The 27665-nt window shown below is 40.1% G+C and overlaps 1 protein-coding gene across 2 annotated transcripts in view; it reads left to right on the top strand.

Moving 5' to 3' along the window:
- MAML2 (mastermind like transcriptional coactivator 2) overlaps positions 1 to 27665 on the top strand; it is a 344724-nt gene that overhangs the window by 3145 nt on the left and 313914 nt on the right. The window lies entirely within an intron of this gene.

Raw genomic sequence — 27665 nt, 5'->3', positions numbered from 1 at the left:
AAAGCATCTAAATGCCTTGATTGTCCCCAGTAAATTTATAATCTGTCTGCAAATCTCCCAATAATACAGCTTTGTGTGCTTCACAGTCTCCTGGTAAGTGTTTCGGAGATGATACAGGGAATGAGGCGACCGGCCCTTCTCAGTGAAGACTGATCTCTGTCCTGGGTGCCAAGACTGGATGTGACCTTCACATCCTGGCCTCTTCAAGGAAGGTGGCACAGAGCCACCTTCGTTAGGGCCTTGTTCCTTTGGTTTTTGCTTTTCTCTAACTTGGGCGTAAGATGAAGCTGCCTCTTTTTCTCTGGGGCTTTGGGGTGCGAATGAAGCCAGCTTCAGGGGCAGCTGTGACTTGACAACAAGCCGTGTCCGTGGGGGAGGAAGTGAGGGAACAGAGTCTGCCCTTTCCTGACTCATGGTTTACCACTGCTGACGCCAAGGGTGGCTGCTGTACCCATCCTGCTCTAAGAGGGAATCTTGTTTTCTCTCTCCTAACTACCAACCATTGCTTAAAACATCCCCCGACAGGAGCCCTCTCTCCAGTGCAGTGATGATGAGAGGTGCAGTGTGAGGAGTAGAAAGAACAGTTTATTTCTAATGGTTGCCTTTCATAGAAAACATGTGGTGCTGCAAGGGTTGATCCATCACCCCCCTTTTGGTTATTGGAAATTCCCTTCTCCATTTTAGCTTCTAAGTTTGGCATTTTGTTACTCAGCATAGTGCTCAGAGATGGTGATGCAAGTACTGTCTTAACCTGATAACACTGTGTCCAAAGGGAGGCCTGGGCAATTGGGAATGATCACTAAACCAGTTAGATATGCAGGTCTCACTTCACTCCAGCACCTCTTATTTTCAGAAACACTATTAATTTAGAGAGGCTTTTGTATAGAATGAGTGTCAGAATGCTTTCTAAACTTTATTGCTATTGTGTCCATAACCACATTTACTTCTGTCTGGGTGTGTCAAGGTATCACCTTAATAGTTAGTCCTATGCTATAAGTGGTGATAAAGGAGAAAGGGAGAGAATGCTGATCGTCTAAAGTCAAATATGCACTGTGTCCTCACTTGAAAGCTCTGTCCCCTGTACACCAGCCATTCGATGTCTGTACACAGTCCAAGTATTTGAATGTGGGTGGGAGAACTTCTGGTCAGTGGGATAGTGTTGGCTTTGAGGGCTGTTGCACTGCAAGAAATATATAATGTGTGAGTTTTTTCAATAGCCTAAGTTCTAAGAACAATGCAAGAATAACCTCCAAGCCAGTTCTAATTCTGTCCACATTGAGAGCCTCATTCTGCAGCCCTTACTCAGCCAGTTTCTTCATTTAGCTCAAGTACAAGTTCAGGGGAAGCCCCATAGTTGCAGACGCTGCAGGAACAGGGCCTTTCAGAGGGCCCAGATTGTAGGACTTTGAGCAGATCTGCATTTCCGACCACTTGGAGCAGGCTTTAGGCACTAAATCATTTTCTGGTGAAGTATGTTTGAGTCTTTGAATGAACTGTGAAACTGAATAATTGCTGGACTATGGAACAGTAAGGTTTAGAGCTTCCGTGGTGCATTATTAATCTTCCCCTTTTGCGCGAGACAAGTTCTTTTTCTGTTACATAGACTGCGTTGTTAGGATGGATAGGTAAGTGGTTCCTAGTCATCTTTGGCTTTAGAGATTATCTTTTCTCTAAAGTAGTGTGGAAGAAAGAAAGCAGATCAGACAAGGAGTCTGCATCCTTCATTCTGTGCCTGCTTGATCACTAACCAGCTGGGTGACCTAGGACAAGTTACTTAGCAGTCATTTGTAAAACAGAACAATAATGCTGCCCTGACTTGTTGAGAGAAGCAAATGAGTGTGTGTTTCTGAACAGGCTTTGGAAAAATAAAGCACCGCAGAAATACAAGGCATTATTACTAGTATTGCTAATAATAAAGTACTAAACAACGAATCCTAATACCAGTTTTTCCAGGAGGGATTAAAAGTATACTTAAGCTTTCAGTTGTCTATTTTAAATGGTGAAATAGCTTTTATTGTAAATAGAGGGATTGACATTTCAAATTCAGTGCTGTCAAGATAAGACTGAGATATCAGTGTACTTAAGTGTCTTGCAGGTCCCAGGAAATCCTGGTTAAAATATGCAATGCTGTGAAAGTGTTTAGGGTCTTTGAATGCACATCCTTTACAGGCCCCTGCATGGACCTAAACAGCTTTGGAACGGTGTGTTCACCAGAGCGTCTAAGGAATATTACAGAAGTCATTTGCACAAATGGCATGGGAAAGTTAAATATTTTGTCAACAATAGTCTAAAATGTTAATTGTTAGCTTAAGAAAGTCAAATAAGTTAAATCATTGCCAGAGTTCCCTGGTTATTTTTAACTGATAGTAATCAAGTTTCCAATTGACAATTTAAAATATAAGAGCTGTAAGTGGGGGTTTGAGAACAGAAACAATTCATTGGCCAAATCTGGGTGTCTGTAACTGTCTGTGTGATAAATATCCTCCCCAGAACAGTGATAGGAATGTTTACATTATTTACTTAAGCAGCCATCATTTCCTTAAGAACTGACCTATTTTTGTTCTGTTTTCCAGAACAAAGTAATAAAAGGAGAGTTCTTATCTATCCAGGACCTTTCTACCACTTCTTGAAAGTAAATATAATCATAAGATCTCACAAAGGGAAAAGAGTTTAAGTGGAGGGAGAAGTTAGTACAGTACTTTGTAAAAATTGACAGAAGTCTTATTTTGACAGCAAGCTACTGTTATTATGTCAACCGAAAATGTCTGGCTTGTTTGGGTCAATGTTTGTTCATAGAAGGCATCTGCTTTTTTTGAAATAACATTATTGTTAGATGATGTTCATAAAGCTTTTCTAAACCCTAAAGTTTAAAGCTGTGTGGCTTCCCTATGCCTGCTTGTAAACCTTTTGTTAGTACCCAAACAGTGGTTTTCAAATGCCCTTAGACGTAACAGTGAAACAGAACTAAAAGAGTGGCCACCATTAGCTGTTTTACTTTTTGTTGTCTGTTTGTTTTTAACACTACTATTTAATCTCAAAAAGCCTAGAAGGAAATTTTTAAAAGATCATCCAGTTCTTCCATGCATGGCAACTGAGCCATTCTGAGTGGATGCTACTTCTTCCTCATTCTTTATTCCAGTCCCTTATATGTGTTCCTAGGCAGAATTATATTTAGTGAAAACAATTCCAGATTCTTTCCTCTGCATTTTCATGCTAATTTCCCTTGCACTCTGACAGGCTCTGTGGGAGAATAGAGAGAAATACAGCTAAAGACATAGCCCCTGCTTACTTTTAGTCAATAATACCCTATTGATAAAAGTACTAACCAGATAGAATGGACATCAGCTAATACAGAAAATCAGAGGGAGGGAGAAATAAATATATATTGGGCCCTAGAATATACAAGGCCCTTTTATTGTATATTTTATATAATGCCTTAGAAAAAAACAGGTGAGTAAGCAGCATCTGCCCGTTTTACAAATAAAGAAACTGAGATTTTAGAGGTACAGTAAGTGCAAGAATTCAGTGCATAGATTTTTATAATCTGATCCATGTTCAGATCCCTGCTTCACATCTGCTAGCTGTATAAGCTTGGGGATTATTTTGGGGCATCAGTATCTTTATTTGTTAAAAAAAGCTAACATTTTTTAGCAAACAGCATAGTGCCTGACACATAGTAGGTGCACAAAACATGAGTACTATTGGTGGCTGGTAGGAAAGAGATTCAAACCCAGGCCAAAGGGAGGTTTATGGAGAATGTGGGTCCCCAGCAGGGCCAGGAGGAGGGAGAGAATGTGGACATGTGGAACGGGGTAGCTGAATGCCAATGGGCACAAACGTTAGTGTTTAGGGACAGAGAGCAGAGCCTATCTGACACTTGTGTTGGGTGTGAGTAGTGAGAGGCACAGGTGAGGTTGATCCACTTACTGGAGGGTCTGGAGCTCCCACAACAGTAAATCAGTAACCCTGGAAAATGGTAGCACGAGGGAGGCTCAGAAGAGCCAGCATCTATGAAGCAATAATAATCCTTCATACACTTGAAGACAAGTATTACATTTCCCCTCCAGCAGCCTCTTCTCATACCGCATTGCCTAAGTGTTCTGTATTACCTATCTTCAAGTCCCCTGAGCTGCTTTAATGCCTTGCTATTTACACACTTCTCCCATTCACAGTGAGTTATATACAGGAGGACGTGGCCTTTGGCATCGAAAAGAGATGGTTTTAAAAGCACACTAGCTAGACACAGAAGAGAAACTAAAAGAAGCAGAATCAACTACACCTTCCATCTTAGGCTCACTAGGCCTTCCAGTGCAAATGAACATTTCCCTGTGGGTAAAAGTGCATTATTCTCTTGAAGTGTAAACTAATCTTCCCAACAAATGAGTTTGCTTGTTTACTAACTTGCAAAAGTTCTATTTTAAAAAAATCTGTGAGAAGAAATTTATGAGAAGCTGTGATACAAAATGGACTTTGAGATTTACTTAGGTTCTTGGTTGCTTTTTAATGCAGATACGTTACAGGTCTCTACTTGCCCTAAGGCTCAGTCATATACCCATTTCCCCTAATGTGGTCAATGTTTACAAGGCACGGAGAAGGTACTCTATAGAACAGATGGCAGAGGAGAAAAGCCAACAACTCCTTCCCTCCCTGATTCATGGCATGCTGCTGGGATGCTAACCATAGCCAGGGGCTAACTCCCTACTGTTGCCAACTTCTACTCTTTTCCTACACATATCTAAGGGACAAATGTGAAGGAATAAAAGCTGTTCCACTTCTTGTAGAGGGGGTGAAGAGAGAAGTTCATGTTTTCTTCCCAAGGCTTAAAGAAGGCTGAAGAGTTGGGCCCTGCCATAAATGAACTGCCGAAGGAAGGGCTGTGAAAATGGGCAACTAACAGCATTTACCTGTGCTGTGCTCTCCATGGGTCTTAACGGTTTCAGCAAAGGTTCTGAAGTTTCATGTCAAGATGTGGATGTGGGTGCTTTTTAGAGTCTGGAGAACTTATCCATTGATTCAATAAAGAATCATTGTGCAGTAATTCCATGCCATGGGAATTAATGTGTCCATGGTGACCAATTCGATACAGCCTTTGCCCTCTTAGCATTGCATCCTGAAAGGGTATGGGTGGGGTTGGAAGTAGTGTTAAAGTTGGCTTCTTTAAGGAGGCAAGGCAGCATAACAGTTAAGAGCTTGGGGTCAGGAGTGAGGTGGTCCTGTTTCAAATCACAGGTCTACTACTTAATAGCTTCTGCTGCTTAAGTTAATCAAACTCTCCTGCCTCAGTTTCCTCAGCTGTAAAAGGGAATGATAGTAATAAAACTAATTACCCAGGATTGTTGATGAAATGAGGTAATTGCCTGGCACCTAATAGAGGCTCAGTAAATCTTAGCTCCTTTTGTTATTTATGTGAGAAGTGACATACTCAAGTCAGATTCATGAATTTCCCAGCCCAAGATTCTGTATCCAGAGGTGTGTCAGAGACATTTTATGCAAAGGCATGGCTTTTCTCTTTAATATTTACTTAAAATGGTTAGTGAAAGATATCATATTATCTAGTTTTTCTCAAATAGTTTGAAGTGAAGATGTCATATGGAATAAATTTACACTTCCTTGGCATGGGCTAAATACTGTTCTTGAGAATATGATCAATTACTGTCTCTTCCACTCCTGAAATTCTAGGATTCCTAATCTAGACCTTGATAAGAGTAAGTGCTTATTTGACTCCTTACTTCTAGAATAGAGTAGGGGTTTCTATTCAGTCATGTGGGCTTTGTGAGTAAATGAGGAAATTGAACTGTTAGTTAGTTTGGAATCATTAGAAGTGAATAGTTCAAATTTACCAATTTAACTGAATTGTTAATTCAGACTGATGGATGATTAAGGGAATCTGGTCACAGAGTTGCAAAGAATTTGAAGTTCCCTGTTCTGGAGATTTAAATTTATGCTTTTGAAAGACAGATCCCTGGCTCATGTTGCAAAGAAATCAATTAACCCACAGTAACTGCAAATGAACAGGCAACCCAAGTTTGCCCTTTTCCCAAGCCTGACCTGGAACATGCTGAAAATTTCATGCCTTGATGTGGTTTTTAGCCTGTTATCTCTTCTTTGCTCAACACCTGCCAAAGTGTGACTTTCCATAAGAAGCATGAGGAAAATGTTGCCAAGTCTTCAAAGCAAGTTTTAGTAATGATAATGCTTAATGGAAAGCACAATGTTTCTATGAAGAGGTGACAGGATTAGCATAAGAAGAGTCTTCTTGTAATGTGGATTGTATTTGGCAAGGATGGATTTATTGGTTCTAACTCAGAGCAAAGGATGTAGTCAACGTTTTTTTGTTAGTTTATTTATCCCCCATCATTTAAATTTACATCCTCTTCCTCCTAATGAAGGATAGTATCCTTAGGAAATGTAGAGTCAAACTTATGTTGGCTTTCTTTTGTTCTGTATTGTTTTTAACACTGTTCTTGTTTCCTGAGTCATTGCAGCAGGTTCATATGTTAATATGGAATCATTAACTTTACTGTTTTTAAAAATTCTCTTTTTGTCAAAAATGTGGCTACAATATGGCTGCACTGTATTTATGGATCTTATCCAGTACATTAATAACTGTCACCTACATGAAGCCCAACACCTTGAATTCTTCATTGTACAACAAAGTTTTTTTCAGGTAGTTCTGAAAGATTTGAATAGAGAGTTAATTACATGTCTGGGTTTTTTTGTTTTCTTTCTTTTTTTTTCTTTTTTCAGAAAAAATTTACTTAAGGAAAAAGCTTGCTGCAACTGCTAATAATTTACCAGGAGTCTGTTGGATACTCAGTATAATCTCTTAGAGTCGTAACCAGGGTGCAAAGAAGCAGCTTAATTGAATACAAATTGTACTGTACTGTGTCTTTGGAATAATGATTGCTATACTTGTAGTGTATGTTGCTCTTTTCTGGAGGCCTCCAGAGTCTAGATTATGTAAAATAAAAACATTCTCTGGCAGCTGAGAAACTAAGTTTTTTGTTATTAATCACCTAAGTGGACTGATACTTGATAAACCAGCTAAGGCTTGCATATTTGATTGCCACACTGCACCATGTAATTTCAAACAGCAATAAGTATGTGCTAGTGGGATTATCCCAGTTAGTTGTTTCACAGACATGTTGAAAAAGTGTGAAGTACAGACATAACAGTAAATAGGAAGGAGCAGCAGTCCTCCTGACAGAAACAACGGGGAAGAGGCAATAATTCAGTGAAGTTTGCACCCAAGTCCTGTAGCCATTGCACCAAAGAGCTTCCTTTTCTTGCTTAGATTCTTTGCATGTGGATCTCCTTGCAGACTCAGTCCTCCAGAGAGAGACTGTGAGCTGTCTTTGTGCTAAATTAAACATTAGCTTTCTCCTTGGGAACCTGATCTTCCATAGACTAAGCAACAATATCTATCTGAGAGCTCCCAGCTACGTGTTTCCCTCAGGAAGAGACAGCTCAGGAGCCTTTTCACCTCTACTGTCTGCTTAGCTATTGTGTGTGTTGTATGGGAATTGTCTTGTCTAATCAGGTCTAGAAGCCCTTAGGGCAAGGACTTGTTCTCTAATCCTTGGTATAATGCTGGAGGACCCATGCTGGTTTAGCATATGATAAATAGAAATGGTCAGAGCAGCACCCAGATTGTGGTGGATTTCAAGCACCCATTGGAAGGAGTTTCTTTTGCTCACTGCCTCCCAAATTCTGTACCCACAGCAATGAAAGAGAATATGTCACAAAATAGAAGCCAGCTGATTTCCAGCCTTCTCTCATCTCCATCCTGCCCATTCCCCAAGAGGGCTAGTTTACATCGATCTAAAAATAGGACACTATTCTATCAATTTTTAGAGTTGCATGAGCCCTTAAAAGAAAAAAACAGACCAAACCCTTTTCTCATGGGCAAAAATATTAAAGCCCTTTCCAAAGAAACAACTCCAAGATCCCATTGCAGTAGAGGCAGGACTACAAACCAAGTTTTCTACCATGTATTCCAGGTTATAAAAAGGAGTCCTTTATTAAAGACTTTATATAAACCTAGAAAAAGAACAGTTAGGGAGGATTTGGGACTTCCGATAAAGTTTTGGTAGTAAAAAGAGCATAGAGCTTAGAGATGTGGTAAATTGTGTTTTAAATGGTCACTATAATTCCTTCCATCCCACATGATGGGAGCAGTGGGGAATTACATGCAGACATAACAGTATGAATTACCACTGCTCCCATCAAGAAGGGGATGCTCTTTCCCCCCTTGATTCTTGAATGGCCTTGTGACTTGTTTTAACTTGTGTCATGTGATAGAAATTACATTGTGACACTTCTGAGAATGGGCTTTAAGAAGTCCTGTCAGACTTAAAATTTGTTAAGAGGGTAAATCCTAAGGTAAGTGTTCTTACCACACACACACACACACACACACACACAGAAATAAAATAATAATAACAGAGAGGGCAGGAGAAAACTTTAGGAAACAATGGATATGTTTATAGACTTGATGGTAATGATAGTTTCAAGGGTATATACTTATCCCCAAACTCATAGAATTGTATTTATTAAATATGTACAGCTTTTTATGTTTCAGTCATACTTCAATAAACTGGTTTAAAAAAAAAGAAAGAAGTCCTCTTGGAACACGGAGACTACTATATAAAGCAGCTGGTCTAGTCAACTGGAGGATGACTGTCCACATTCAGAGAACCAAGGTGTCCTGCCTCTTACCAGCACCAACTGCTAACATGAGAGTGAGGCCCTCCTGGACCAGCTAATCCTCCAACTCAGTGTAGCCACGAATGAGCCCAGGTGAAATTGGCAGAGGAACTGCATATCCAACCTAGAGAATCATGGGAAATACCATATCACTGATTTAAGCCACTAAGTGTTTGGGGTGGCAAAGGTTAACCAAGTCAGAATAGGAAAACCTCAGCGTGGGGATGGTTCCACATCTTCAAGCATGTTACCCAAGACTTAAAAAAAAAGACTCAATTTCTGCTTTTCATGGTAATAGAAACAATTTCAAAAAGTTGCAAGAATTAAATGAGATAGCACATAAAAACCTAGCATGTTGTCTTGTACATGGTAGAACTTTGCAAGCATTAGATTCTTTAGCTTCTCCTTTGTCTTTTCTCATTTTTTTTAATTGTAATTCAAGCCACTGCTTCCTTTGTCATCTCACTTTCACATCACATGCATCAACATTCTCATAGGCTTCCCCAGCTCACTGTTCCTCTGAATAACAATTTATTTTTTTCCCTCTTGGATGATGGCCTGGTGCTATCATTCCTCCTAACTACCAAATTTCCAGCATTCTTGTTACGCTCCAGGGAACACATCTGCCTTCGGTAGTCTACCGTTAAAATAGAAAAGGGTTAACCTCATAAAGATGTCACTCCCCCTGTACTGTTACGCTGCCCTTGGGAGAGTCAAACAGCATAGCAAATATATATGGTCAATGTAATTGCATTCGATCTTCTAGGTCACAAAAGGCTTTGCTAGCTAGTATGGCATCCAGGGAAAGCAGTGAGCATATTCTGTCTTGAAGAGCACGTTTATAAACTCTATTACTTTTTTGGTAGCAAATCACTCACCGTTTTTTTCTATCTTTTACTTCACAATAAATTAATAAAGAGGAAGTGGTATAATTATACTATATTACACTTACTATGCTTATGAATGATATAGTAAGAGAATACTGGCCTGGGAATTGGGTGTTGAAGTTCTTATGCTCCCACTGATACTAAGTAGTAGGACAACTTAATCAAATCATTTTTCCTCCCTTCTTGGAAAAACAGTAAGGAGCATGTGATAAGTAGCTTGGATCCCTTCTGAGACCCCTTTTGGGTTGGTACACTTTGAATAAACTCCCTGATATTTCTCTTTAATTTTTCAAATTTCAGTCTCTCCTTAAATATATCTGTTAGGAAGAATTGAAAGGAGAGATGACAAGGGCAGGAATGTTTTGTTTTTGAAAGGAAGTACTAGTGAGGAGAGTCTGAAGTAATCTTGGGAACAAGGTCCAGCTGTAGGGAAGGAAGGAGTGCGCAGCCATATTAATTGCTTAACAATTAATATGTAGTGAACTGATCACTCTATATCTGATCCTATTTGTTGGGGTTGAGGGTTCCAGAATGAGAAGCACAGTTATAGGCCTACTAGAGTTTGATTCATTACATTTATTTTTAGAGGAAACACTGATTTTTTTCTCCCAGATCCTCCCAATTACATTTGCAACATTTTTGTGGGTAAATAGGATTCCCAGCTAAGTACTCCTGTGAAATATTACATGAAATATAAAATGCAAAAGGAAAAGGGAAATATTCTTGTTTTAGCCTGCCTTCCTCAGGAATTGACAAATGTTTTAGCTATATACATGGGCCTCCATCTGTTTTTCTCTGTTTTGTCTTTCATATATACATAACAATTGAAAAGTGCAGATTAATGGATGGGATTTTATGTGTTTTATCACTTCATTTTTTTAAATATGTTTTTGCTTTAAAGGGCAACAACAAGAGAGTCACTGAGAAATTGGCCTGGGGGAGGGGATTCAATCCTCTGCCTCTTTTTTTTTTCCCTTATCACTAAAACCCTAAACAGAGAGTATAATCACCTACTTTCCAAGGGCAGCCCTAAACCCTTAAAACTCAGATCTGTTTAGGGATTTACTAGAACTGCAAAAAAGAAATGCACAGGATCTGCTCCAAATAAATCAACCAAGGAAAATTTACCAAAGCAGATATTAAACCTAGAGAATTTCCTTGATAGCATAACCCTGTGTCTCTCTATCTCTTGATTTAGTTAAAGCACAACTCTTCAAATTGCATCTTTGGACTCCTAGAATCCTGGAGTCTATAGATCACATCCTAGGCTCTAGGCCAGCCTGGTACACTTTCTTTCACAAAGCAAGATCGTAACTAGCAGGAAGCCAAAAGGGATGTTTGGTTGTGCTTGTTTTATTTGGTTTCAAAGGGTAGACACACTCAGCTTCGTTGTCTGTTAGATTAGAGCCAAAGAAATGGTGACAGTTTTTCCTAGTAATTTATAAATTCTCTAGCTTTTTTGTTAAGTTTTTTTTTATTTTTAGATGAAAATGTCTTGATATTATGCTATACAACATGGCTTTTCATTTTAAAAATATAAAGAAAAAGGAAGGCAAGCCTTTCCTTTCTTTTCCAATAGATTGGGTCTTACGTTTGCTTAGAAAATGTACCCCCAAATCCCCATCACACACACACACACACACTCACTCACACACTCACCCACACACTCACAAAACACATATGCATTCACCCTTTGTTTGCCATGATCACTTTTAGTATACATATAGAGAGAGAGACACAAGTTAGCTACATGGGTAACTTTACAGAAAAAATAGAATGAGGAAATACATTAAAGAGTATAGGAAAGATCATTTTTAAAGGAAATTGCTCCAGAAGACAAGACTATGCCAAATTGCAGAAACTAGGAAATAACGTGCTATCCCAACACTAAGTGTAGAGTGACAGGAGACCTTCATCTGGTCCAAGCTTTACTGCTAACAGGGTGACCTTAGGGCCAGTCACTCCTCTTTGCTTCCTAGTTTCCCCATCTGCAACCCAAAAGGTTGCAGCACTTTGCCTGGCTCAATTATTCCTGTCATACAGAATTCGACTTTAAGTATCATTTTTGGAGAGAACTTTCTGGCTACCCCAACTAACTGTCCACATATGATTGATCTCTTTATTGCTCCTCTTCCCCTATAACTTTATACCATTACAGAGGTTTTTTTGCCTTTATAATTTTTATCACTATCAGAATTTATGTTGACTGCTTATGAATTTGTGCATTCCTTCTTTCCCCACCAGAATGTAAGCTCCCTGAGGCCAGGGACCTTGTCAGTCTTGTTCACCAGATGTATCCCCAGCACCTAGCTATTCCTGGAACATTTTGGATCCATAGTAAATATTTGTTGGGTGAATGACCAGATCAGTGACTTTTAAACTAGAGATGTCTTAAGAGCCTTTCAGGAATGGAGGTAAGAAAGAGAGATGGAGGAATATGTGGTAGACCTCCAAGGTCTGTACCTCCTATTTAATTATGCATTTTATATATATATATATATATAAAACACTGTTTTTAATCACACTAAAACATATGTAACTGTATATACATATATATGCATATATATATATATAAACACTAGTTTTTAATCACAGTGAGGCATGTTATAGACATGCCTTATTTTGTAGATTACATATAGATATGCTTTAGTATGATTAAGAATATGGTTCCAGTGCTATAACCATTGAAAGATCAGGGGCATGATGATCTCTTAAGAATTTTTCCCAGATTGAAATTCTAAAGCCCAGTATCACATGAGTAGAAAACATTAGTGCAAGGAAAACAATAATGGAATACAATTTATATATTTTGAGTGCCTATTATATGCTGGGTTCAATGTACAGGATGATGTTCCTGAGTATGACTGATTGGAGATTGATTTGGGTTAATTAACTCAAGCAAATCTGGGAAACACTCTGAGAAGGTAACGGTAAGCAAATGACTCCCCTCAGAACTAGAAGGTGGGCTCCTTTGCAGGGCCTGGCCAGCTGCCTACACAGTGGTCTTTCCGGCTCAGGCTGTGTGCAGCTTTGGCCCATCTGGCTGAGGGCCGGCTCTCCTGCTTCAAGGGAGAAGGGTGGCCAGGTCAGCGTCCTCTGTGCTGTGGGGCTATTGTGATCATTTTGTTAGAAGTCATTGAGATTTGAAAATCAAAGAGAAACTGCAGAAAGGCACCTTTTGAGGAAAGGAAGAAGGTTGCGTCTGTGTACACTTAGGAAATTAGCATAAGGAGGGGGAGGCGGTGCAGTCTCTCAGGAAGCAGACAGAAGCAGCAACTGGCATTTACAATAGTCATAATTAATATCATTTTAACGTGTCCATGACCCATATAGTCCTCACAGAAACCCTGTGCTATAAATAAGACAAGTGTAGCTTTTTAAATTTTACATATGGGAAACAGACTCAGAGAAGTTGAGAAATGCTAATTATATCTTACTTTTGAATCGCAGATTTGCAGTTTATGAAGTATACACACACATTAGCTCAGTTTGTCCTCTGGGATATTATTACACCCATTTTAGAGACTGGAAAGGGACTCAAACTGGCCTCTCCTAACTGCACTGGTGAATTGTGATCCACCCTTCTGAACCCTGTGTCCATGCAGAGTACACAGCTGGCAAAGTTGAGGAGCTGGGCCTTAAATGCATCACTGAATTTGCATCCAAGATGAGGACTTTGAAATGTCTTGAGCTCCCAGAATCACACCCACACATAATTCAAAGCAATGACTCTCCTAGAAAGAATGGCAGTCATGAATGGAATGAGGACGTCAGACACCCAGGGCACATCAAATCTAGAATAAGGGAGGCTGGAAAAAAGTCTTGTGTTTTTTGTTTCTCTTTTAAAATTCACTAATTTGTAAGAATACAAGGTGAGGTGAGAAAACCTTTTTAATTTAGAAAAGCCCACATTTTGCTAGTCTTGTGAGTCCAGTGGGTTGACTCAAAGATCTGGGGAGAGAGGGCTACAATGTTGTTATGTATAGAAACTTGATTTTGAATCGAAGAGGCAGATTCTTCTCTGAAATGATTAGTCTAAGTTTTTCTTCATGCTGTTGCTTATTTAGGAAAGAGTATCTTAGATGGAACTTAAGGGAGAGACCTGCAGTCCTTTGCTGAGAAGTGCTTTTGAATCAATTCAGATCCAAGTTGAATATGTTTTTTATGCTGATGGGTGTTTTCTCATTACTTGCAGAAAATGCAGAAGTTGATCACTGATGGGATTTTGTTTCAAGGTGGAGATATGCCTTACTTATCGTTGTATTTTCAGGGCCGACAATAATGTCAGACACCTAGTAAGCAAGCGTTTGGTAAATGTTTGTTGAAGTTAAACTGTGGCAAACATGCATTTTTAAAGGACCCCAACCTTTCTATTTCTGTGATTAAATGAACCATGTACCAAATGTGAAACACTGATCTTCCAGGCGTCCTTTTGTTTCCACATACTTTAAAAAAAATCACATTTGTTAAGTGTTTAACATGTTAGGCACTCTTCTAAGTGTTTTTAGAATATTAACTCATGTATCCTCACAATCACATGATGAAGTAGGTACAGTCTTGTTTCCGTTTGACAGGTGAGGCAGTTGAGGCATGAGGCCAAGGAACATGCCCAGGTCACTTAGCCATAAGTGGTAGACTCAGGATTTGAACAGAGCGGAATGATGCCACTACCCATATGTCTAAGTCATGGTTTTCTGCTGCATATAGAAGAAGGTAATTACACAGTTAATATCAGACTCCAGCCCACACATGATGCAGGCCTGAGTTTGGAAGCCAGGTGCAGAAAGACATTTGAAAGTCAATAGGGAATGGTACTAACTCATCATCTAAAGTGCAAATGAAATTCAGAATGGATGCCTAGGGGCCATAGATTACTCTTTGAGATAGTTGCCAATCTCCTGTTTTTTAAGAGTTAGAAAGTGCTTGAACATGTACGATCTGTGAGTGACAAATATGTTTCAACTTGCATGCCAAGGTAGGTTGGTAGTAGCCATCGGAGGTCTGTGTAGAAGACTTTCAGGCGATATCCAAGCTCAGTGGGAAAGAGGGCCATGGTGGTTTGTTATCGATATCTGCCCTGGTCTGAGAGAAGGCAGCATAGCTGACAAGTCTGTAGGATGGATTCTTCAGGATTCAGGAATCTGAACCTAGAGGATCTTGAATATAGAGTCCTGTTGAAATGTTAACAATTCCTATGGAGGAATGTCAAGACCTGATTACACTATAAATGGGCCTTGCATCCATTTGTAGAGAAAAATTAGGTTTTAATAAGTTAATTGTAAGTGCCTTGAAGATAGGTAAGTTCCTGTAAAGCATTATAACCTCTCTTCTCTCTGAGAGTTCAGATGAGGTGACTGAGGGTTTTTTCAGTATTTTATAAGGTATGCAGCCAACTCAGCTTCAGTCCCTCCTTGACTTGCAACTAGATATTCCCAAATCTTTCCTATGTGGAAATGGAGATACTATTTCGAAAGATACCATTACTCACAATCAGTATTCTGAAAGAATTCCATTTTTGGTAGCAGCAGAGACGGAAACAATGTAGAAATGGGCAAATGAGGCCCTAAATGTGAGATCACTAGAACTTTTCTTTGGGAATCAAATCCTGCTATAGCTGCCATTTGAAAAATGTTTAGCAAATATGTATTGAGCTATTATGTCCAAGCCTCACTTTAAGCACCAGATATGAAATGGTGAATAAGGTAAGTTCCATGGTCTCTTGGAAAATGCTTTCTTCTTATCATTAGCTTCCTTTTAACCTATAAGATAAGTGACAGAGCATGCTGAATTTGTGAACTCTCTGAATCAAGTGCAAAATTTTGTGTAATGGCACATATGCATTTTCAATGTGGACACATTTCAGTTTTGTCAGATTCTCCAAGGATTCAAGGGCTAACGAAGCTGAAGGCAAAGCCTGTGGTGGTGGGAAGAAGAATACACAGAAACTGGGGCTCCATGTGATTCTTCACTCTACACCCATCAGCCAGTTCTAGGAGATCTGAGTATTTCCTTCCATTGTGCATCCATTCATTCTAGTTTCAGGAATCCAAACAGAAAGCACACATAGCTTTCTTCATGCTTAGCATATCTCCTTTACCTTGAGTTTCTGTTGCCTGTTGTGTCATCTAAGCATCTTCTTTTCTAAAAGGCAAGCACTCCTCAGGTAGCAGCTGAGGTATTTCCATTCTGTTTTGCTTAGTTTTGAGCCCAGTCCAGCAATTTTTTACTCTGTTTTTAAGTGACCTCCTACCACTTTGGAGCTACCTACCCTCCCAGTTTGGCCTCTGATTCCAAATTTATGCCTCCATGTCATTGTGGGGAACTTCTTGGCGTAAAGGATAAAGCTGAATTGGAGCTTCATCTCAGGGATTTTCATAGTAACACTGACCCTTTATTATTAGCCATGCATGCCAGGCTGCTAGAGTTCATATTTTGGCAGTGGACCATCAAACACCCTATTTTTGAGAGACTTTAACTTAGTTGTAAACATATGCTGTGACTGGAGGCTCACTTACTTTACTCATATTTACCAAAAGCAGTTTAACTGTTGAAAGTTGTTACAAAAAAAAAAGAAAAAAAGCTCAGATTTTAGGACTATTTTTCCACACATCCAACTCAAATCTATGCATGATCTAAAAAAAGAAAATTTGGTGTTTAGTTGCTTAATTTGATGGTCCAGTCATATTTGTAATTTAAGGGGAGGAAGAAATGGAACTGCTAGATTATTTTACTTCAACATATGTCCATCAAACATGCATGGAGGGAATGATGGTTGCTACACATATTTACATGACTGACCAGAGAAGCTCAAAGAAAGGCAGTCTAGTACACTGAGTAAATTGTTTATGCCCTGAAAGTCTTCTATATTTAGAATAAAAGAGTCCTATAGACATATTTCTCACACAGTATAAATTCTGGGACCTTACTAGTCCCATTAGGAGAACATAAATAATATTCCAAACTCTTGTCGTCTTGCATGTGCAGATGTATCATTGACGTCTGAAGATCTATCCAGAAATTTGGTGAAGGAAAGAGTATCACAAATGTCTATTTCTTTTATCTCTAAAAGGAATTTAGGCAAGTGTAACACAATACATTAATCTTTTGAGGAGATTGTGACTTACAGCCCTAAAGCAGGAGCATCAGGAATTTAAATGTTCAAAAGGAGAGGTTGAACTTTGACATCTTCCTCTTGTGATTTGAGATTCTAAAAGTAATGTTAGGCAAATTCTTATACTCCATCACAAGAGAAATATCAGCTTGCCATGAGGGTACAGCATTTCTTGAAACCTCATGCAGCAGAGGAGGGCAAATGTGCTTCAGAGACTGGCTGCATTGATGAGGTGGAGAGAATAAATAGATCTTGGAGTGTGTGTACTACAGAGGTCATGGGCCCTGTGGGCAGCCCTGTGCTGTGGAAGCACCTTAGCCTGGAAATCTGGCTAAGTGAGAGTGTGTCTTTCCACACAGATGCTCTTCGAAGGCACCTTTCCTCGGTGCTGCTTTTACCCCTCAGGCTGCCTTTAAATGTTCCTCTTCACATCCCATCAGATGAGCACCTATGCTGGTCAGCACATGGCTTCCACATGTTCTTGCCCTCTTCCCCAAATGGCTGTGCTCTGAAAACTTCAGCTTTCTTGGTCCTTGTCATGCTTATTGCCATGTTGTCTTATTGCCATGCTTACTGTTCTGGCTTTTAAATCACTCTCCTTTCCCAGCGGTTCAGAAGCAACACATTTTGTTTCTGGTGGGCATTCATTCACTGCAGATGCTGCTAGTTGATCTTCAGGGCATGCACGCACCTACACACACCCTCCTCACAAACTCCTTCTGTCTCCATCTTCTTAAAGTAATGGATTGAAGGTCTGTCACTTCATCACTCCTCCTAAGTCCAGAAATTCACAAGATAATGTCTCCACAACAGAAGAAGATGGGGAGCAAGAGGTGAGAAAAACAAGCAACCCCACAATGGGAATCGTCCACTCTGCTCCTGTCAGTAGGTCAACCCAGTGATGGGACTGGACAGTCTACCAGAGTCATTTCCAGAGCCAGTAAAATGTGGTTCCCTCTTGAATTGCCATGAGCTTTGGGGATACCATGAGCTAATGATCTCATGATCATACTCCTCATTCAGCTAAAACAGAGCTGCTCTGGGTCTGTCCTGATACCCAGCACATACCCTTTCACAATAGTCCCTCTGGGTGTATCATCAGACCTTTGATTGTACTTCATTGTTAAATTTGCCCTGGGGCATTGATAGGTGACTTCCATCAATCAGTATAACAGGGACTTAAAGTCCACTTCATTCCATTTCCTCCTTGTTGAGCTGCAAGTATTTCATAACTATATTTTAACCCCTTTAGTGGAAAAGTGTCATTACTGTGAAATAGTCTTACCTGGTTTGTTTGTCTCTTGTCTCCGTGGCCATTCTGGAAAGCTCCCTGCAGCTTCTGCAGGATGAGCTGGTGATTCTCACTGATGACTGTTTTGCGCGACTTTCAGAGTGAGGTACCACGCTAGGTACTTTGCCGCATTCAGAAAAATCTCAACTGAGTCTCTCTCGGGGCTAGCCTTCTGTGGGTGCTCACACATGTGATATGCTCATTGACTTCATGGTCCTTGTTACAATCTGAAAATATTTGTTTCATGGGTCATTTTTCTTCTACTATTGATTGTAGATCCCTAAAAAATTAAAACAGAATCAAAATTAGTTTAATGTGAAGCAGAATTTTTCCTGAAAGTTCCAAAGAATATTTTTTCCTTCCCTTGGTGAGGTGGGTACTGCCGCCTAACCTGGACCTCCTTCAGAATAAACACAGCTGTAATGCTGCTTCTGTGCCTCCCTGTAGCCACGTGGATGCATAGCTGTTTCATGAGGAGTAAAGAAAAGAAGCCCCAGTGAATAAGAAGAACACATATTTATGTTTTTTAAACTTTGAGGAGGTAGAAGAATTTGCAAAATTGAACTCTGAGAATTCTCTGTAAAAATTTTAACATGTTTTTTTGTTCAAAAGTTAATTTCCAGCTGCCGTGTTAATAAGATGACAAAATTAGTTAATTGTATTCATTATGTATTGATGTATAACATACTACCTCAAAACTTAACAGCTGAAAACAGTACACATTCATTATCTCACACAGGTTTTAAGGGTCAGGAATTTGGGAGTGCTAGTTCAGGGCCTCTCATGAGGCTGCTGCAATCGCCTCAAGGCTGATGGAAGGTGGGGGATCTGCTTCCAAATTCATTACATGGTTGCTGGTAGGATTCAGTTCCTTGCTGGCTGTTGGCCAGAGGCCTTAGTTCCATGCCACTTTAGCTCTCCTTAGGCTGCCTGCATGTTCTCTAGTCACAGCGGCTGGCTTCTCCACAAGGCAGTGATCCAAAAGAGAGAACCAATACAGAAACCATAGTCTTTTACAACTTAATCTCAGAAGAGACACACCTTTGTTTCTGCCATATTCCATTGGCCACATAGGCAAACACTGATACAGTGTGGGAGGGAACCACTCAAGAATGTGAGAGGTAGGTGGTGTTGGGGGCCACCTTTGAGGCTACTTAATATATTAAGGAATAAACATTGACCAGTAGCTAAGGTTACCATGTCCTGTGTTGTGATATTAAGGAAGGTTGTGCCATTGACTATTCAAAATTAGGTCATTCATTCATTTCACTTGTGTTTTTTGAGTGCCAGCTATATACCAAGCACTGTTACAGGCACTTAGGATATATCAGGGAATAAAACAAAGATTATCACCCTCATGAGTGTTACATTCTGTTTTATATTCTGCTTTTCATGCAGCAAATCCCATGGGTCAATGGGTCCATGTGATTAGGGTATGTGGACCTCAAACCATTGTTTGAGACTGACTTGCATCAGACCAGCTTCAGCAGGAAACAGGAGCAGCTATTTTTCTTATCTGGCAGAATACAGGTAGGCTTTTTGAAAGATGTAACAATACAGTCTCTTTAGTGATGACATTTTTCTATAAATTGTCTTAAATGATTACTCCTCTGCCTTTGATAGCTAAGTAAGGAAGTAAAGTACATTACTTAAGAATTAAGGGAAGTAAAGTACATTACTTAAGAATTAAGTTTTGGGAGTCAGAGCCTCCCAGATTTGAGTCATAACTCTCCTGCTTTCTTACTGTCTTTGGGTGTGTTGTTTGACTCAGCTGAGCTTTAATTTTGTCACTCGTAAAATGGTGATAACAATAGCATCTCTCCTGGAGTTGGAAACAATAAACTACTGAAAGAACTCTTCTTAGGACTTGGAATGCATCCTTCTGATGAATCTGTGTACTGCACACAGACTCATCACCAAAGGTGCTATCAGAAATGATCCCCTAGTTCAGCCCATACTACACTGAGCAAGACCCTAAGAAGTTTAGTAGCATTACTCCTACAGCAGCTTCCTTCACTCTGTCACTTGGCAGAGCTATAGCTGCTGCTAGTGTGGGTGTTACATGGGAAGACTAACAATCTGGGGTTCACAATGTGTGTTAAAGCCTTTGATTTATCATCAATCTACCAATTAGGTGTGTAAATCAGTATCCACCTGGTGGTTTCCTACTAGTGCTCTTTCTGTTGAATATACTTTGCTAATAAGTCTGTCTCACTCTGTCAGTCTTGGGCATCTCTGAGCTCGGAAGCCCCTCATTTTTCTCCATCAGAACTGAGCAGGGTAGCTGCTTCCTGACACAGAGGTGCCTGCCTTCCCGAGGCTGGGAGGCCGGTGGCTCTGTGCTCAGTTCCTCTTCTCATTTTCCTGGAGTGATACCAGTAGAGAGTGTGGCAGTGAGAGGGAAGGGATCCGTATAACTGCCCACCCGAGAAAGAATATGCAGATTGAGTAGGTAGATGTGTTGTGATGGAGAGCGGTGAAGTGTAATTCTTGGAGCTACAGTATGATTCTTTAGAACTCTGTGCATTTTACATACATACCCCACTAATTTCCCCTTGCTTCTTCTGGGCAGGAAATGTGTTCATAAGTGGTACCATAATCCCTTGAACCACTGGAAGACATGAACAAAGGTGTGCTATTAGCCATGGGCTCTGGTTTAGGGTAAGAAGAAAAGCATTCTAAAGACACATGAGGGTGGACAGGGAGGGAGAGCTGCTTTGAAGCCAGGCAGTCCTGAGTTTGAATCCTAGACCTGACACTTGCTGACTCTCTAACCTTGAGAAATGGTATTTCTCAACCTATCCAAGTCAATTCACACAGAAAATGGAAATAACACCAACCTGTGATAGTACATAAACCACATAGCACTTTGAACAATTAAAAAAATAAGCAAAAACATTAAGTTCCAGGAAACTTTTTTTTTCTTTCTGAACTCTACCAATTTTCTAAATTAACCAATTTAGAATATCACATTGTTTTTATCGGGAGAGGGTGTTTGCAGCTTCTAGGGCGTTGGTTCTCAAACACTACATAGCAGTCATTGGGAAGCACTAAAGTCCTGGGTTCCACAGGCAGAAATTCAGGAGCTGTAGAGTGGGATCTCTGGAGAAGGTTCTTAGGTCACATGTGGGGACACAGACTTTCATATACCTCCAAGTCTTAGAAGATCTTGAAATCACGTTGGCTTGAACATCTTAGGCGTTTGTGGAAGTCAGAAATGAGACACATTCTTTTAACTTTGAAGATATTGAACCATAGATATTTATTTATATGTGCCTTATGGGTGCTGTGGAAGGCACACAAGCAGAGATTTGCAAAGGTGCACCTTCCACTCTGTGGAAAATATGTCAGCTTCACGTGTGACCTGGATGGAACAATTTAGTACTTTCCACAGGCACCATTTCAGAATGCAAGCAGGAACAGGACAGCCAGGAATATCTGTGGAATGTAGGCCTGAAGCTGAAGGACAAGTAAAACCAGAGAGCTTGGGAAGATAATGAATGCCAAGCCACTGGGAATTTAACACTGAAATGTTAGTAACTGGACACTGGAGTGTGGAGGGGGCTTGGAGCCCCAACAGCAGAGGAGTTGTTTAACTCTCTGACCCTCTATGTCTGTTGGGTCATTTTCTCAATTCCATCTCTCAGACATAACTGGAATCCTCTGTCTGGTCCCCACCTGGGCCCAGGTCAGTGCCCCTCTATCCTAAACTGCTGCAGCAGCCATGTGATCCATCTCCCTTGTAGCATAGTGCTGAGTACAGCAGCAAAAGTTACCTTCTTACTACAAAAAATTGTTCACATCATAGCCTTGCTTAAAATCTTAAGTGGCCTCCTGTTGCACTTGAAATAAAATCTACCTCCTTACCCAAACCTGTAAATTTTGCACATGCCTCTCCTGGTTTTCAAGCCTCCCTCTGCCCTTGCTTACTACCCTCCAGCCGAGTGTGGAACACTTCATTCCCCAAATGAGTCAAGGTTTTTCTTCCATAGAGCTCTTATCATACTATTTCTTTAACTCATCATCTGGCTGGCTCCTGCTCAATTTTTAAATCTCAATTTAAATAACAGCTTTACTGATCATCCCTTCTAAAGAGGCTTCTTTCCTGTTGTTCTCTATTTCTGCTGCCTTTTGGTTTTCTGTACAGCATTTATTATAATTTGAATTATCTCTGTTTATTTACATACTTTTTCCTCATTTTTGCTGCATTTGCGTTTAGAACACAATTTCCATTTTGCTGTCTTCTTCATTGGTGGATCTGGGGTACCCAGCAAGTGTTTGGGCACGCCAGGTGCCTGTTGAATGAGCAAACAAGTACTCTGACTTCCTGTGTCCCAGGGGAGAGGAGATGAAGAAGGACTAGTGGCCACAGCTGCTTCAGTTTTCCAAACCAATTCATCTTTCTGAAATACTCCTTGCAAGGAAATCACAGGAGTGTGCAACAGGTGAAACACTCACCCAGACTGAAATGCAGGAGCCATAGATCCGCTCACTCTGCTTTCCAGAGAAGTCACAGAACTGCGCACCACCCAGGGAGTGAGAGCAAGGCCGTGCCCACGCGATGGGACACCTGCACGTAGCAGTTTGCCGCTGCTTTGGGCTACCTTGATGGCTAAAATCTAACTGCTGAGCTGACCACTGGGAAGCAATGAGCTCAAAGGTGTGGTTATATAAAACCAAAGCTTGCACGACAGGACTGTAGGCTTTACTCACAGCCTGCTCACAGGGCAAGATGCATGGCCTGTCTCAGGATAACAGGGAGGCTTTGCACCAGATGTCCTCAGGGACATGTCAGATTGCTCTTTCCTCTGCTGGGCCTTCTGGGTACCAGGAAGGACAAGAGTGAGTCATTCTGACCTGTAAGAGTGGGTGAATGAATGCTACATGAGGACAAACCAAGAAAATTAAAAGTCTTTCATTCTGAAGAGACAAATCTTAAAAGGTGTATGAAAGAACACAGAAGTGTGGAAGCCATTCACAAGATCCCACAGCACATGAACTAGTTTAAACTTTGAAGTTTGAAAGAGAAAGCATTAGGATAAGTAACAGGCATTTCTACTTTATACAATATCTAGTAAGCTTATGGGAAATCTAATCCCAAGAGGTAATAGGCAGAATGAAAATGTAAGTGTAAAATAAATCAGATGAAACAAATATATTTTATAGGCAATGATAATGGTTATTTAGGTAGTGTCTGGGGATATCACTTCCAATCTTTGAGGTTTACAACAAGGACAACCGTGTTCTCCCATGAAATGTCCCTTGATATCACTCAGTCCCTTATCCCTCAATAAATATTTATTCAGCACCTTCTGTACACATGATGCTGTGCCATGACCAGGGTCAGACATTGCCAGTTGTCCACTGGGGGACAAAATCTGTCTCATTGAGAACCTCTTTTTTAGGATACATTTTAGAACTGAGGAAAAATGACCCAGGTTGCTGAAATTAGATTAGCAACCCCATGCCATCTATCTGCCTCCTCTGTGCCTTGATAGAACCGCTAGAGTTGGCACCTACTGTTTTAAGAATAACAAATGTTTGGTCTTCTAAATTGTGAATAAGAACACAGTTCCTTACTTCCAGCTCAGGTTGCTGACTTCCTTTGTCCTCTGGCTTACAGTCAGGACGGCAGGGGCTGGGATGGAGCTGTGCCTGCCCCTGCCACTCCCATGGCAACTTCCCCTGTGGACCATATTGTACCAGATAATCATTCTGGGTACAAAATGAGTCTACATTATCTTCTAAATAGAATAATGGAACAGTAGTTGACATAGGGCAAAAATTTGGGAAGCATATTGGAAAACGGAGAAAAAGTTGAAATAATCTGCCCATTGCCCAGTTTCCCTGTGTTTTAGGTTATCTTAGCAGAAGGAGTTGAAACAAAGAGAAGGCGGTGACAGTACCACTGTGCAGAATGCTCATTGTACCTTTGTGATATGGCACTGGTCACCAACCTGTGGGGAGAATGCTGTCATTGTCTGGGAGTGGGTGAGGCCTCATGAAAAAAATCCACAGTATGAGGAAATGTTAAACAAACTTGTCTTGTTCTTATTAGGAAAGAGGGGGACATCAAAATGACTTAAAAGTGATTCCAAACTACCTCTCAGCATTAATGGTGTTGTCTTTGAAATAATCTGAAAAGACTGTCAGGGCTTGGCAGGCCACACACTTCTAACCAACAATGAGGCCTGGTTGGTGGATCAGGGGCTGTGAGGGCACTTTGACTCTTTGGCCCTGTGTGGTATTTATTTTCACTTTTAAATCTCATCAGCTAGGGTTCAAGCTAAGCAAGATCTCCCCTGCAGAACTGGTTCTAGAAGACCCTAGAAAGTTTCCCTTCTTGGAAAAGTTCTGCTTCAGTTTGTCTGAAGTTTTTTCCTTTCCTTTTTCATATCCCACCCCTTTCCTGAAAGACCCCACCATGGGAAGAAAACAAGCAAATTAAAAAATAGAAAAACCAGGTGAACTACTGTGTTTGCCTAAACTGTTTCGAAGCATGTTTTCGGGGTGTACAGGTCACCTGATTCAGAGGTCAGTCACCTGGAGTGCTTGATAAAATGAAGTTTCCAGGGTCCTACTTTCAACTTAGAAAATCCAAATTTCTGGCAAAGGACCCAAGTATCTGCATTCTTAATAATCTATGAGAACCTGCAAGAGGCCATGTATCTTTGTCTTTTATTTATTAGTGTATTCCTGAAGACACCTAAATTATTATGGGGCTCTGTGAGTGTTCATTGAATGAAGGCATGGACCAAAGCCTAGCAGGATTTGTTTATTAAGATTGCTCTTCTATTAAGTAATAGCAGACCAGTGGCAGGAGAGAGGAGTCTTTAATGGCAGAAGAAAGACTAGAAAAGAGGAAGGAGAGAAGTCAGTTTAAAGAATGGGGCAACTTCTGGGAGGCTAGGCTTAGGTGGGGCACTAAAATGGAAACTGTGTGACTACAACACATTCTAGGACTTGGCAGATGAAGAAAGAAGCTTGAAAAAAAAGGGAAATGCTCTGAGGTAATGGTTAGGGCAATGGTCATTACACTTCAGTGAGCCCCAAGATCAGCTGGAGGGCTGGTTAGAGCACCACTGGCTGCTGCCACTTTCCACCCTAGGTTTCTGATTCAGCAGATCTGGGGAGGGGCCTGAGGATTTGCATTTCCCACCGCTGCCCTGGGGGTGCTAGTGCTGCAGGAACTCGCCTTGTGGACCATTTCACATTAGATTGTTGGTCTCAGGTGTTGGAGAGTTTGGGGTATGAGCCCATTTCTACAGCTTGCTAGCTCTGGGGCTTGACACTCTATCTAACCTTGGTATCTCAGTTTCCTTCTCATGTAAAATAAGGATAATAAATCATTCCTTAAAAATAGGGATGATTAGATGTTGCCAATCTTAGTGAGTTGACACATGTAAAATATGTAACAAAGGGCTGACACATCCAAGCACTCATTATCTTAAAAATTATTATTTTGTCTGGCATTACCCCTGTATCTTTTTGGTGAAAGAGAGAATATGTTTGTTCTTCTAATGAAAGAGGAGACAAGATTTCACAAAACAAGCATAATATGTAATAAGAGGAAGGACTGGTTCAGACTCTAGTACAACTAAGCTATTTGTTTCTGTGTCACAATGTAGTACCTAAATACCTGAAATTAATTCCTCATAACAAAGCACTCAAAGGCTAATTTTTCACAACAGATAAAGGTAGATGGCTCGAGTGAAGATGATGGTGGTGATGGTTGTACAACAGTATGAATGTACTTAATGCCACAGTGCTATACACTTAAAAGTGGTTAAAATGGTAAATTTTATGTTATATGTATTTACCACAATAAAAAATAATGTAGATGGACCAAGTATAACATTTCACTCTCTCCCTCATGATTTACCAAAGGGAAATGCATTTTAGCATGTAGTTTAGCAGCTATTGTTCAAATTAGCCTACTTACTTTGTAGAGTGACTAAATCCTGAGATGCATATTGTACATCTTCTTGGGCAAGCTCTTTGGGCCAGTCGTTGTCAGTGCAATCTCTGTTTTAAAGATGAATCCAGCAACTTTTAAGGATCCTTATGGTGACAAGCCATCACTTCTCATGTACAAACACCCAAGTTTCTGGATTCTCATTGGCTGATTGAAAAAAAGAATGCCTGTAAGGACTTGGCCTGAGACAGCCTCTCTTTTGCTTTGAACTTTGTCTTTGTGAGATGATGAACTTGATCAGGAAATATGGGCCATTCACTCATTCTAGTTACATAGGCCTTTACCTAGTATCCATAGCCTTCTTTATTTTAATGGCTTTCTTTATTTAATATACTACACTGGCAAGGAACGATACCTTTGTTCTTAAAATAAATACTACACCAAAGGATAAAAGGCTTCTTGATTAAAAGCATAAGAAGGATCTGGGAAAAATCATTTAAAAAAGCAAATGCAAGCAACTTTCAACTGCCCAACTCAGAGCAAAAGTCAGCATCACAGAGGTAGTCCCCGTATTATAAGCAATTTGGATCCAAAAGCTTGTAAGTATATAACTTGGTTTACATTTTCCTATAGCACCATTTCTACATGCAAGGCTCTATTTTGAACTGCAGCACATAACTTGGAAAATCAAGAGCTGACTTTGCTGGCCTCAGCTTTGAGAATCCAGTCTAGGTTCCACAGTCTAGGAGTCTGTTGTACCAGCCCTGGAGTGGTGTCCCTTTGTTAGCATCCCCAAGGGAGGGGTGTTGCAAGTTGTACATTCATATCTCAGAGATGACTAACATTCAAGGTTGGAGACATTCCAGAAATTGCAGTTTGATTTTATAAGATGCTTTGCAGAAATAACTTAGATAATAAAGATTGCTAATGGTTTCATAAAAAAGAATTAAAGGGTGTTATGACTATCTAGGTTCTTCTGTTTCTTCCCACTCTCCAGCTTCCTTTTTTTGTTTCGCTTATCATTCTGCTGCATGCCAGACATAGGCTTATATGATTTCTCAAACTCCTAGCCAATATGAATAAACAAAGTTAAATAAAGAGCCATTCAGTCCTGGATTTGAGTCTCTGCCCTTACTTTTGCTGTGAACTCTTGAACAAATTACATAACCTCTCGGATCTACAGTGTCTTTATGTATCAAATGGGATAATAACTCATAAAGTGTTATTGTGAGAATTAAATAAGATGATACATGTAAAGTGCTTAGCCTAGTAACTACACATAGTTGGTACTCCATAAATGTTTGCTATTAGAATTGTTACATGCTTTGGGACTATTTATTGCTGTGTTTCTTGTATATAGTTAATGCACTCATCTGCATTTGCATAAGTGATATTGCAAAACTATGTATTACAAGCATTCCATATGTTTGCATAATACGTTATAGTTTATAAAGTAATTTCTCATTTGATCCTTACAACAACTCTATGGAATCAGAAGAGCTGAAGATGTGTCCTCTTATTATGCATGAGGAAACTGGCTCAGAGAGGTGTAGTGACTGGGTTTGGATTAATTTAGGCAGACGGAAGAGTCAAACTATAGTCAACATGCTTTAGTCCAGTGCTTTCTGTTGTATATGAGAAAGCATCTTATAATTGCTGATACCATAATATTACCAAACTAAGGTCTAGGGATAAAAAGCTTATATGTTTCTTGCTTTAATAACTCGTGTTTGAAAAATCATATCCAACAAGCCA

This window comes from Manis pentadactyla, chromosome 13, assembly GCF_030020395.1.
Source record: "Manis pentadactyla isolate mManPen7 chromosome 13, mManPen7.hap1, whole genome shotgun sequence".
NCBI lineage: Eukaryota > Metazoa > Chordata > Mammalia > Pholidota > Manidae > Manis > Manis pentadactyla.
This window is presented reverse-complemented; position numbering and strand designations above follow the sequence as displayed.